We start from the raw sequence: 12603 nt of genomic DNA, 5'->3' as shown, positions 1-12603 counted from the left end.
ATTCTAGTGTGGGAATAGTGGGTGGTGCCTTTCCCAGAAAATCGTCTTCAAGATGATACTCCCAATGCAGAAGTCCAGATGCACTACGACACGGTAAACGAACATTGGGACAATTGGACTTTGGTTTGGATGTCATAACCATATACTCATGATTCGTCACCAGTCATGACCCATTTGAACAAATCTGGATCGCGGTTGACGTCAATTTACAACTCCTGAGCGATGCTCAGGTGACAATTTTCTGGTCAAAATCCAGCAATTTTGGAACGAACTCTGCTGCCACACGCTTTATGCCCAAAATTTTCGAAAAAATTGCATGACATGAACCAGACGATATGACGACAATCTCAGCAACTTTCCCAATAGCGATTTGACGAATCTCCATAACAATTTTCTTCAATTTCTCAACGTTTTCATCGGTTGTTGATGTGCTGGGGCGTTCAGGGCGAGTGTCATCATTCACATCTTCTCGACCTTTTGTTGAAAGCTTGTACAACTCGTAAACTTTTTTCTGACTCACAGTACAATCACCATATGCCCCTGTCAATATTTCAAATGTTTTTGAGCACCTAATTCCAATTTTTACACAAAATTTGATGCAAATTATTTGATCCATTTTGTTCGGTAGCAGAAAATCGTCGTACGGGCAAAACATTTCTGACTTGTATGCTTCTCACCAACAAACTAAACATGCTAAACAGGTGAAACTGTTCGAAACGATATACAAATATGAAAAAAACCCTAATCGAATGTACGTAGCCCGGAAAATTTGAACAATCACCTTATTTTTTGAACAGACCTCATATACTATTGAATGTCTAACACATTGTGTCTGCAGGTTGATAGTATTGATGTGATGTTGACAGTTATATAATCGAAATGTCCCTATTTATTTGCTTTGAAACATTGAATGGAAAGTACTTTTGAGTTTTTCTTATTAAAATGATTCATGCACCTCTATTGGAGTTCCAAACCAGTTCTCTTAAAAAGATTAGATTTTGTTATTGAATCTCAGGAGACATTTTATATTATCTATGTGAAATTAAAATAAAAATACTTCTTTCGTTACATATTGTATCCATTTCTACTATACATCTTAAGATTCTGATCTATAATAATATATTTGGTAAATTAGAGTTAAAGATGTGCCACAGAAGTGAATACAGTAAGAGAAAAAATAATTCATGACTGTGGAGAATATTTTTTCACAGTTAAATAAAAAAAAATTCGAAATCAAATAATTTCACAGATAATTTAATTAGGGTAACGGAAATCTATCACAATCTGTTTAAAATCTGTTTTTCCGTTAATCAGCTGTCGCCCCCATACGAACGACAACTCTCAGAAGTTGAAAACTTGTGCGGGCTAAGGACTAACGATGTGTTACTTTTCAACGTGTGATTCCTAATACGGTTGCAGAATCATCCCAGCTTCAACCAGATGAATTCTCTCGAGAAAATATCTGGTCGAGGCGGGAATCGAACCCACGGCCCTCCGATTGTGAGACGGGCGCACTAACAAAAATCAAAAAATAATTTTTTAACTCCATTATACACAATATACTAACCATCTCTATTGAGGAAAGTCCCTAACATAACTTTTGAGGAAAGAGGATGTTAAAAACAAACACAAAATCAACATCCAATTGATGTTTTCAGAAGAAACTTCTATTCACATTCATTTTATAATTACATTGTGAAATTCTCAGGAAAAACTTGCGAAGTTATTTTGTGGCAATTTTCAAGTTACACAAATATAATAACCAATGGCAATCGCATTGTGGTACCCAAAATGTAATAATAATAATAATGTTTATTCACACTGAAAAAAATATACCCACATAAAGTTAAAGTTACCCACATAAACCATATATTGAGCGTGGGGTTTCATTTATCTAGTATTCCATGTTATGATCTCTATATGTATTGATATACCGAAAACTTATGTGATACATTAATGTAACTAAAATTTGTTTTATTCATACATATGAATATATATTTATACATATACATACACACACATCTATATAGGTACATAGTTTCTATTCAAAAATTACAATGAATGTATCTCTATAAAGAAAAATAAACAAAAAAGTTTTTCTCCCATTTATAATTTATACCTAAGAGATTAGAATTTAAATCCTATATCCATATATTATGAAGGATGATAAGATGAATACAATGAAAAAATTATTATTGAAGTGAAATTATTAAGAATATTAAATTATTTTGATTACCCCTTGAACCACATGTAATTTTAATATATTTCAATTCGTTTGAACAGAGCGATGTTTCAAAATTCTTTTGTTTCAAATGAACATGGCAATTATCTTGAAAAGTGTATTATGCAACCATGCAAAGCCTCCAAGCGCTGTGAGGTGTTTGCCGAGTTGTGATTACTACGGTACCAACTATAGGACACGGTGGTATCACTATCCTAAGAATCAGACTCAACACATAAGTTGTAAGAATTGAATTAAAAAATGATTTTCTCAATGAGTCGAAAGTGACACTTTGCATATTTCTCTAGAGACCTTCATTTTTTACTTTGAATTAGTGTTATGCACGATCTTTGAGTATGACCCAATTTGAACTGAATGAAGCATTAGGAATTGTAGTTTCATGTTCCATATTTCCGAGAAACTCCATTTGATATCCCACTAGCTAGTTGTGCCAAGATATATTGCTATCCAACATCTAACAAATTAATCAACGTAGCGGAATTATCTATCTGGCATTATTATTTCCGGATCTGCATTATTTATCGTATTAGAAGGAACGGATGATTAGACATTACCTTGATAGGTAGATTTGGAACCTCTGGCGTAAATAAATCTAATGAAATCAATTTTTTCGTTAACTAAATTAGCATCACCAGGAGATGACTAGACTAGTTTAGTTTGAACTACCTACTAGCTCAATTGCCTACACGTCATACAATAAAATAGAATATTTTCTATATAAATTTATACGCAGTACACTTCGTACAAATATGGCGGGGTCAATTTCAGTATTATTGAATGAAATTGTTATTCAAAAACTACAACTTCATTTTAGATGTATCTTTATTTTCGTCTACTATATCTATAGTTTATTATATCATATGTATGTACATGAACATTTTTGTGAATACAAATTTTTCTATAATGCCATTATTTTGTACAGGAACAAATAAATATCATTATTTTATCCGAAGCTCCGATATATTCGGCGGGCGCGCCGGAAATAGAAACCAATAACCACTTCCCACAACGTGAGGTGAGTTATCATTGGGTCTGAGTACCGTGTAACTTGCAAATCTTATACTCATACATTTCGAAATTTATACATTTATTTTTATATTTATATTTGTTCTTGTGTTCAATATTTGTTTGCTGTTGAGGCTGCTGCCTTCCAGGCCAGTATGGCCAAGAATCCAGACCAGAGACAATCTGTTAAGTCTTCCTATCGAGGAGAGTCGTTTTTGTCAATTTGTTACCAGTTTAGTCGTTGCTCAATAGGAGCCAAGAGCTTCCAACGCCGCTTGACTGCCCAAAAATATTTTTATTATGCCAAGATATTTCACCTCCGTTCCAAATGGAATTACTTCAACAGTGAGGGAAAGTGGCGTTAAATCATCCAGTTTTCTCCTCCTGGTGAAGAGGATTATCACAGTTTTGCTGGGGTTGACAGACATCTGCTCTCTCAGGCACCAACTGTGAACAACGTCCAACGTGCTTTGGAGGATATTACAAGCTACCCTTCCCGACGTTGACCTTGCCAAGATGACAAAGTCATCTGCATAAGCTTGCAGATCTACTTTTCTAGTACCCCACCTTGATAGCAGCCTCTGGTGACTCTGAACCTAATGGCCTCGCCTTGAAGAGTCGTACTTGCAGTTCTATTTACAAGCATGGCATAGATCCAGCCAGTTATGGTCGATTCTATACCTTTCCTAGCCAGATATGATCCTATAGATTTAGGTAGTGCATTGTCAAATGCTCATTCAGTTTCAAAAAATACAGCAACCGAAATCTCCTTGTTGTTATGGAATTGGAAGATTTTCTCTACAAGGTTACTAAATCTGTCGATTTGCCGGTTTGATAAGTATACTGGTGGTTATTCAGGGGGGTTGCATATAATGCCACCCTCCTGATGTGTCCGTCCAGTATCCTCTCAAGCCCTTTCAACAGGAAGGATTTATGGCTGATTGGTCGTACCGATTTAGAGTGTGTATCTTTCCGACCCACTTTAGTTATATATACCACCCTTGCTGCTAACCAACTGGGTGGTATATAGTTCCATGCCAGACTAGCTCTATACAATTTTATGAGAATATGTAAAAGTATTTCCAGTCTATTTTGAAGAAGACAATAGATGCCTCACCGGGAGCTAAAAACTTTACGACCTATATCCTTTTACTCTGATGGCCAAGGAGGATCACATAAGGCTAATTAGCTTTTATCACACTGAGGGTTGGAAATAAAAGGTTCCATCAGATGTTTTACTTCTGATTCCCCATAATGTATTCAATATCCCTCGGAGCAAAGGAAACACACCGGTGTTCCCTTTGCTCCTCCCTTGCACTCAGGGTCGTGTTATGTCGTTGTATAAAGGCTGAGACCACTGGACATACCGGCAGTAAGGGTATTAGGTATTCAGGTGCCTCGCGGCAGGCCATGCATCTGGTGTCGGGAACCTGTATACCCATCACGCGACTTCGATATTAAAGACACCATTCTGGCAGGGCATGACCTAAGGAGAACAAAGATCAGGTGCTTTGATGAGTCGACGTCTTCAACGTTAATGAAGAAGAGCCAATGTATCGTATTAGGAGTGAAGTAGTCTCTGCGGATTTCATGTGGTACTTTTGCTGAATGGGTTGCATTTCGGTGACAGAGTTGTGACCACCTCGTTCAGTGTTAAAAAATAAACGAATATCAGTGTTACAAAATAAACGAAGTTCATTGGCCGCTCAGGCAGCTGACTTAAAAAGTTTCAATTCCTACTCTCTTATGATCGTCTTCCATGCAGAGATGACTTTACAGGCTCCATCCAGTACTATTCTGTCACGACACTTAAAATTTGAAAGTTCACGGCCTCTCCTATGGAGATGCAATATTTTTCTGATCTGTACGTCGAGTTAATATAGCTCCTTCCGAGATCATTTCACTACTTCAAAGCGGTAGAGTAAAATCGGGAAGGCAAAAATATTTGTGGCAGTAACTTTGTTCTTTTCAGAGAGTTTCGATGACCAGATCTGTCTGAGTTTGTGTTGATAGTTGCCATGGAGAGAGTTTTTCACCGAGGTTACATCTTGTGAGTGGCTTTGTTCCATCACGAGGTAAGTGAACGTCTCTATGGCATCTAGATGGTGCTTTCGTGCTTACACTGTAGATTATCATTATTTTCCTGAAGGTTGAGCTTAGTCGAGCACTGCCCCGAAGCCCCGATATATACAGGAGGAAGCGCCAGCAACTAATGATAACTTCCCAAAGCGTATGACAAATGAACATTGGGTTCGATAATCATGTGCCCTAGGCAGACCGCTGCTAGATTAATATCACACCAACTCTATACTTTTTCGAAATCAGATATTATTTTATGTAACTTGGCGGAATGTTTTTGAAATAAAACTTCTTTACGCGCGCTTGACTCGAGGAGCAAGCTGATGAATGTGTAACGAGAACGTTACGAAACGTATGATGGAACGGGGTGAACGGAGGTTGAGAGGGAAGTATAAGTTAGTGAGGACGTTTCGTATATCACTGTAGGGGCAAGAGAGAGAGAGAGAGAGAGAGAGAGAGAGAGATGCAAGCACACATTTGCGGTCAAGTAGGCTCTGAAGAACTAAAAGAAAACTATCATACGTTGCTACTAGTTTGTAGGAGATTTCAATGTTAATTTTGCGTCCGAAGATGGATAACACTTGGTGAACTTTCTACAAGATAAACTAGTACTACAAATGAATAGTAACCAAAATGAGCCTAGCATAAGACATGGAACAAAAATCTATGCAGTTTTCATTTTCCTCCTACATCCCATTTAACGATAGTTTCATAGAACTCAATGGCAAACCAGACTCAAGGGCTCTGCTTTCTGAGAATTCCTTTCTGAGAATGTGTTCTTGATTATTTGCTATTAAACATACAAACAACTTCTCCCTAAGGAAACATTCAAAAACAAAGGGTCTACATTTAAAAATGTATAAAGTAGAATTGTCGACCTCGAAACTCTGAGAAATCTCCTCATTACTATTTTATAATATGAATGGAAACCAATTCCGAGTCCCGCTTTCACCAACCTTCCGAGTCAATAACTAACTTTCGAATACCGGAGTTATTATGCCCGATAAAAACCTCCAACCTTTACAAATCATGAAATTTGAAGTAGGTACCTACGTTCCGCTTCACCAGGAAAAGAACAAACAGACCGAGTAGTTTAATCAACTTCGAGTATAGCCGAGCTCAGGAAAAAAAATATCTCGACAGCCTGAGAGCCACAGATAATATTTGTCTTATCCAATTCACAATAGAATCTGGAAAGGAAAACTTTCTAGACATTAATATAAAGGAAAGTGTTGAAAAACTGGTAACTTGAGAATTTGCTGTAGATAGCATTATGAAAACAGCATTATGAAACTGGTTTCACTAGAAAACAGATCAGTCAAAAATGTTGGCAAAAAAAGACAAACATTATGAAGCACGAATAGTGCACAAAACCTGAAAATCGATTATAGGGTTAGAGTTTTTTTTGAGGTTTATCTACTATAAAATACTCCTTCATGTCTTCAAGAATCCAGAAGTAGGTATGGGTATCAACTTTTTATTAATAAAAACAAGAATTCACATAAGTAACACTCAGATAGTAAAATATAAAATCCTAGGTTTGCCTAATTCGGAGATTAATTTTCGATGAGAACTGTTTTTTTAAGCTGCTATTGACAAAGGTTGGAACGTATATGTTGTAATACATAACTAGTAAAAACCTACAGCAAGAAACTACAAACCAGAACTTCAACAAATGAGACTAGAATAGAACATTAAAAAAAAAATTAAAATATTTTTCGTTTTTCTCAATAAACGTAGCTTAGAGAAAAAGTGATAATTTCACTAACAACAATAACTACAAAACTTCAGTATAGAATAGATCAGACGTAAATAAGTTGATTATGGTTGTAAATAGTTTTCTGAAGAAAAATAACTTTGTTCGATTTGTTTTCTAATTATAAAGTTTATGATTGGTTAAGTTTGAAATGAAGTTAGTACGAAAATGAGGCATCGTAAATTGAATCTTCATTTTAATGACTAGTTTTCAGAATTTTCAATGATTATGCAAGTATTGAAAATCATTATATTGAACAATAGCAAATTTTTGTGCAGGAAATCAGAATTTTTAATCGATCTTTTCATAATCCACAATCTGAAAACCAAAAATCGTAATGGAGAACTTTATAATCTCGTTTATCGTGTTATATATATATATATATATATATATATATATATATATATATATATATATATATACCATCAATAACTCAAGAATAGCGGGACCGATTTTTGGTTTGTTCGATTTGTTCCCTTCCAGAATAGCAGAATATCTTCTTTGATTGACGACTTGTTTATTTTGTGGAAATTCATGTTCACTGAGGATACACTATAAAAACACACTTTTGTCTATTTTCCGTGATAGTTTTTTATTTGTTGACTAGTTTCGGTCATTAGACCATTTTCAATGTATAACTAGATTGCATTCAAATCTGAGTATTTATGACTACATTCCCTATTCCTATCCCAAATAATCTGATACCTTTATTGTCCATACCTTAGATGACCTCAATTAATAGCAGTATATCAATGAACACAAATAATTTTGATAAAATGTGAGTTTTGGCAACTGGGTCAGAGGTTCAGGAGAGGACTATTGGTCTGGTTCACGTGTACTCGATTTAGCTCTTTTTGGCGACATTTTTCCGTCCTGTCCAAAAATTACGACCAAAGTGTCATTCGATTCGTATTTTTGCCTAGAAAGTTTAAGGATAAAAATTACAAGAGTTATAAACAATTAAGTGAAAAAAAAAGTGGGGCTTTAGTTTTTTCTTAATATCTCGGAAAATTTTCAAGATTTTGGAAATTTGAAAAAAGATTTGAAAAGATCAATGAATTTGCGTAAAAAAATTCCCGACTCCCGAAACTGTATCTCGATTATTTATAATTTTTACAGAGCCCTGAAAATAGAGCCAAAAGCGGGTAGTCTGGCTTCCGCGCCCCTTTCGTCACTCTGACATAAAAACAAAAAAATTATTCAAACATTAAATGTAAATATTAAGGAATGAAAAAATTCATGTAATGTTGGGATACATCAATGAACAATAATCCGCAGTCAAAAAATGTTTATCCCAATTTTAACATTAATTATAAGTTTGTTAATTAATGACTTTTTCTGAATTGAAAGTTAATATAAAAATCCCTATAATTATTAAACTGAAACCCTGGCATTTTTTTTCCTTTGGCGAAGTTATCCTTAATAGGCAAAAAAATAGATTACCGTTGCCAAAATAAAAAAATTGTTATTTTCAATTTTTTATTAACAATTGAAAATTATAATTTTATAAAAAATACATTACAAATTTTTTTTTGTTTTTTATTGTTTCAATGTCTCATGACTAAAAACTAATTATTAATATATTTTTTTAATTTTTCACAGCTATTGTTAATAAATTTATTATAAACAAATACATTGTTTATAAGCAATTCGAAAAATTTTTTTTGCATTATGTTAATTGAAAAAAATCATGATTTTTAGAAAAAAAATGGTTTCTTAAAAAAATTCCTTTGTTGCTAAAAATGCGTTTGTCAAATAACAATCGTTTTTTGCAACTAAATATTAAAATTAAGGAACCGTTTTTTTATTTTTTTTTTCAATACTATGTTCTAAAATAAAAGTAACTATGTGATTTTTTTATATATCAAAATTCCTTCCATTTTGGCCAATGTATATGGTGTCACCTCACAAACCACAAGAGGAGACTAAATCATCTGTCGGTAACAAATAAGACAGATGGGTATCCGCGGCTAAGCTAAACAGTGGAGACGGGAGTGGGTTAAACAACTTAGCAAATTTCAAATAGATCTTAATGGGCGCCAGGTAAATTTAATCCTCCAGATACCCTAAGTAACTCACAATATCAATAACTTACCAATTAATATTGGAAATAAAAGATAAAGATCCCCAATATGATTTATTCAGTAATCCTAACTTACATGGATTAACCAACAACGCTTCTAAGACAACAATGCAATATTCACACTACTACGCGATGTTCAAATGTCCATACAAGAGCGCGGTGTATCTAACCACGAATTCAATCAGCCATAAATTACGGTAGTAACGACGCTCAAAAAACTACAATACGTCGAGTAAAACTACCACGAAAATTGAGTAGGTGAAATCGTAAATACTAGTATCGGATGGTAAGACAAACTCGTTTGCGTCGCGTGAGCTCAGGCGTAGGCGCATCGGTGTCAATCAGCAATCGTGAAAGGAAGAATATACCTCAATTTCCGTTTCACAAATATCTATATCAATCAGGTATCAATAAACAACTCTTAATCAATAAACGATAAACAACACTATATCAACAGGTATCAATAAACATAAGGGCAAACAATTATTCAAATATCTCAGTATATCACAAATTTTCAAATAAATCAATTATAACTTGCGTGCTCCTTTTGGGCCACCCGGTATATGGTGTTAGGCTACCCTGTAGTACTGCTGAGATGGATCACCCTGTAGTACGGCGGAGATGGATCACCCTGTAGCACCACCAAGATAGATCACCCTGTAGGGCACGACAAGCTGGACCAGTAATGGATCACCAAATAAGATCCAGAAAGAAAATAGGGGAAAAAAAAAGACAGGAAAAGAAAAAGGAAACAGGAACGAAGACAAAAAAAAAACAGGAAAAGAAAAGCAGGAAGAAAAACCCTACGGAAGAAAATTCTCAATCAGAATCAGATGAAACAAGGTGAGATTCAACCCCCATTCAATAGGACTATTTGACTAATCAATACCCCTGGTATATTTTCATCAAGCAAGTAGCAAGATAACAAGAGTATATTTTTGGGTGCCCTGTATAACCATATGATCCGTAAAAATCAAGAAAATTGAATGAGTGTTGAAACCTCTCTTCAATACTAATATTCATTTGAGATATAACGATGGAATCAGAAATTACTAAACTCATCAAAAACACATTCAATGGTAAAATTCTTACCCTGGCCAAGGGGTTTTCTATACGTTTCTTCGTGTGCGGTGCTCTGCACGGAAGTCCTACTGGGACTTGATGAGTGACTGAGGGCCTTCTGTTTCTTATGAATCTAGAGACGAGAAACGAAGGTTGTAGAATTGAAGAAGTGATATCATAGCTAAGATCACATGAGAGATGCGACAGTGATTCAGACATACCTAATTTCGGAAATCCTTCCACCTGGCACGAGTTCGGTAACCACCACAAATCCTCAAAAGAGCTTAAGTTTCAGACTGCAAATATCCACACCAAAATGACCAATCAGTCTTCCACTATACAATCCTGACTTGTAGAAATAATCCCCGTGAAGGATGGCACAAATACAACCAAATATATCCTACAATCAGTCTGATGGTACCCTTTGAACTCCGAACCAAGCTCACCGAAGGTTAACTTCCAAATACTAAGCGACTGCCACATCTGACAGCTAACCAGTTGTTGCCACAGTGCATCCAATCTACACTACAAGCACCAAGGGGGCGCTGTGCACAACATCATACATCTATCAATTCCTCCACAGCCACTTGAGACAATATCAACAAGTCCATGACCCATCAAAACTCCTTCTCAAAGCAATGCAACCCTAAAACAACCCTTGACAACTTGAGTAACCGATAAATCCTCCACCCGTGAACAACTGTAGAACTAGTTCGGTGTAAGTCGACGGAACGATACTACGAAAGTTCGGCAGATGTCAACCAACAGCTGTCTCTTAACCTTGTTTACGAATATTTACAAAATATATTGTTCCAACCTATTTTCAACTATTTACCAATCCTTATTCATGCGATGGAATAGAAACATATAAGGTAAGTCGCCATAACCTTCCCTTTCAGTACAAATATTAGAGCATTCATATTATGCAGAATATTTACCGAAAATATCAAACAGTATTCAGAAACCAGAGCTAACTAATATTGTTTTTCAGGCGATATGGCTCTAATATGTCAGTAATCCTTCTGGAAGTAATGAATAACGATCTATGCAAGAAATATTCTTGGAAAGATATAGGGAATAAGGCAGACAACGGCTGAAAAAAATGATAGGTGAAGAAAACTGAGAAACAAACAATAACAACTATTTCAGCCTAGCGAGGAATTTCGGATCTCCAACGTCGATTGGCAATAGGAGAATGCGTAAGTACTGGTCAAAGCAGTTAGTCAGGGAGCATACATTTATTCTTATACATTTCAGGTATGGTTTTCTATGGAACGGAAGATTCCCATTACTATGATGTTAAATGAATAAAATGAACTTGTAACTGAATTACATTGTTAATATCCTTTGAATAAAGATCTTAAAAGGTAAGGTAGTGTTTTGAAAGGTCACATAAGAGCAGTTTGATCTAGTGCTAAATTGAAACGTAACAATGGCGAGGTATTCACCACATTCTAGTCGATATATACCAGATCTTTTCCCTTTGTCTATTCTTTTATCCTCAACGAACAACTTGATCTAAATATTAGTCCTGAACCTACAGCACAGTTCCTTAAACCTACATTTTATCAAAATGTTTTATTATGTTCATGGATATACTGCTATTAATTGAGGTTATCCCAGGTATAGACAATGTAGGTATCAAATTATTCATGATAGGTATAGGCAATGTAGGTATAAATACTCAGATTTGAATGTAATCTAATTTTTGAAAATGGTGTCAACAAATATAAAACTATCGTGGAAAATAGACAAAAGGTAATTACGTAAAAATTGTTATAGTAGGTGGCGCTACCTGGTGTCAATGGTAAAACTGATTACATTTTCTTATTATGCCTAATACGGTACTTCAAAAAACAGTGTTCACTAACAAATTAAATTCTACATACATTGTGATTTATATATACTTTTTGAAATATTAGTATCTACCTAAAAACTAATAATATTCTAGGAACTGATTAATGGCAGTTGTACCTGAGTTTAACGAACATTTATACCTGAATTTAAGGTCAACTAATTATCTTACAATAAAGTGTGAATGTGATGAAAATCTATGATAATGTATTTTGAAAAACAAGTATCGGCCAACTCTAACAGTCTATTTAATAAATATAACAAAATATATTTAATAAATACAAAACAAAGTCACCTTCACAAGAAACAGAACACACTACGCCTATCCAGATAAGAACGCTTGATAATGAAGAAATCGAATGACTAGTTATGGAATTTTAAGGTCGCAAATATAATAGACCTGCGAAGTGTTGATTAGTTTACCGATGTTTCAAAGTATTTAACGAACTGGTTCACCTATTCGCTCGTACATACTATCGATATGCAGAAGCTATCTTGTTATGGGTGGCAAATTTTATGGAA

At 34.9% G+C, this 12603-nt stretch overlaps 2 protein-coding genes and 2 long non-coding RNA genes across 4 annotated transcripts in view; 2 read left to right on the top strand and 2 right to left on the bottom strand.

The window, feature by feature from the left end:
* Positions 1-12603, top strand: part of LOC111511482 (uncharacterized) — a 121365-nt gene that overhangs the window by 28583 nt on the left and 80179 nt on the right. The window lies entirely within an intron of this gene.
* Mct1 (Monocarboxylate transporter 1) overlaps positions 1-12603 on the bottom strand; it is a 215271-nt gene that overhangs the window by 152880 nt on the left and 49788 nt on the right. The window lies entirely within an intron of this gene.
* Positions 9207-10351, bottom strand: LOC141486357 (uncharacterized). Its single transcript, XR_012467800.1, has 2 exons — positions 10258-10351; positions 9207-9968 (listed from the first exon to the last, which is right to left on the bottom strand). It is a non-coding gene; the product is annotated as an uncharacterized lncRNA (long non-coding RNA).
* LOC141486356 (uncharacterized) lies at positions 11300-11598 on the top strand. Its single transcript, XR_012467799.1, has 2 exons — positions 11300-11426; positions 11485-11598. It is a non-coding gene; the product is annotated as an uncharacterized lncRNA (long non-coding RNA).

Source organism: Leptinotarsa decemlineata, unplaced genomic scaffold, assembly GCF_025532065.1.
Source record: "Leptinotarsa decemlineata unplaced genomic scaffold, Ldec_3_MD MMD2_tig00026354_RagTag_RagTag, whole genome shotgun sequence".
NCBI classification, from domain to species: Eukaryota; Metazoa; Arthropoda; class Insecta; order Coleoptera; family Chrysomelidae; genus Leptinotarsa; species Leptinotarsa decemlineata.
This window is presented reverse-complemented; position numbering and strand designations above follow the sequence as displayed.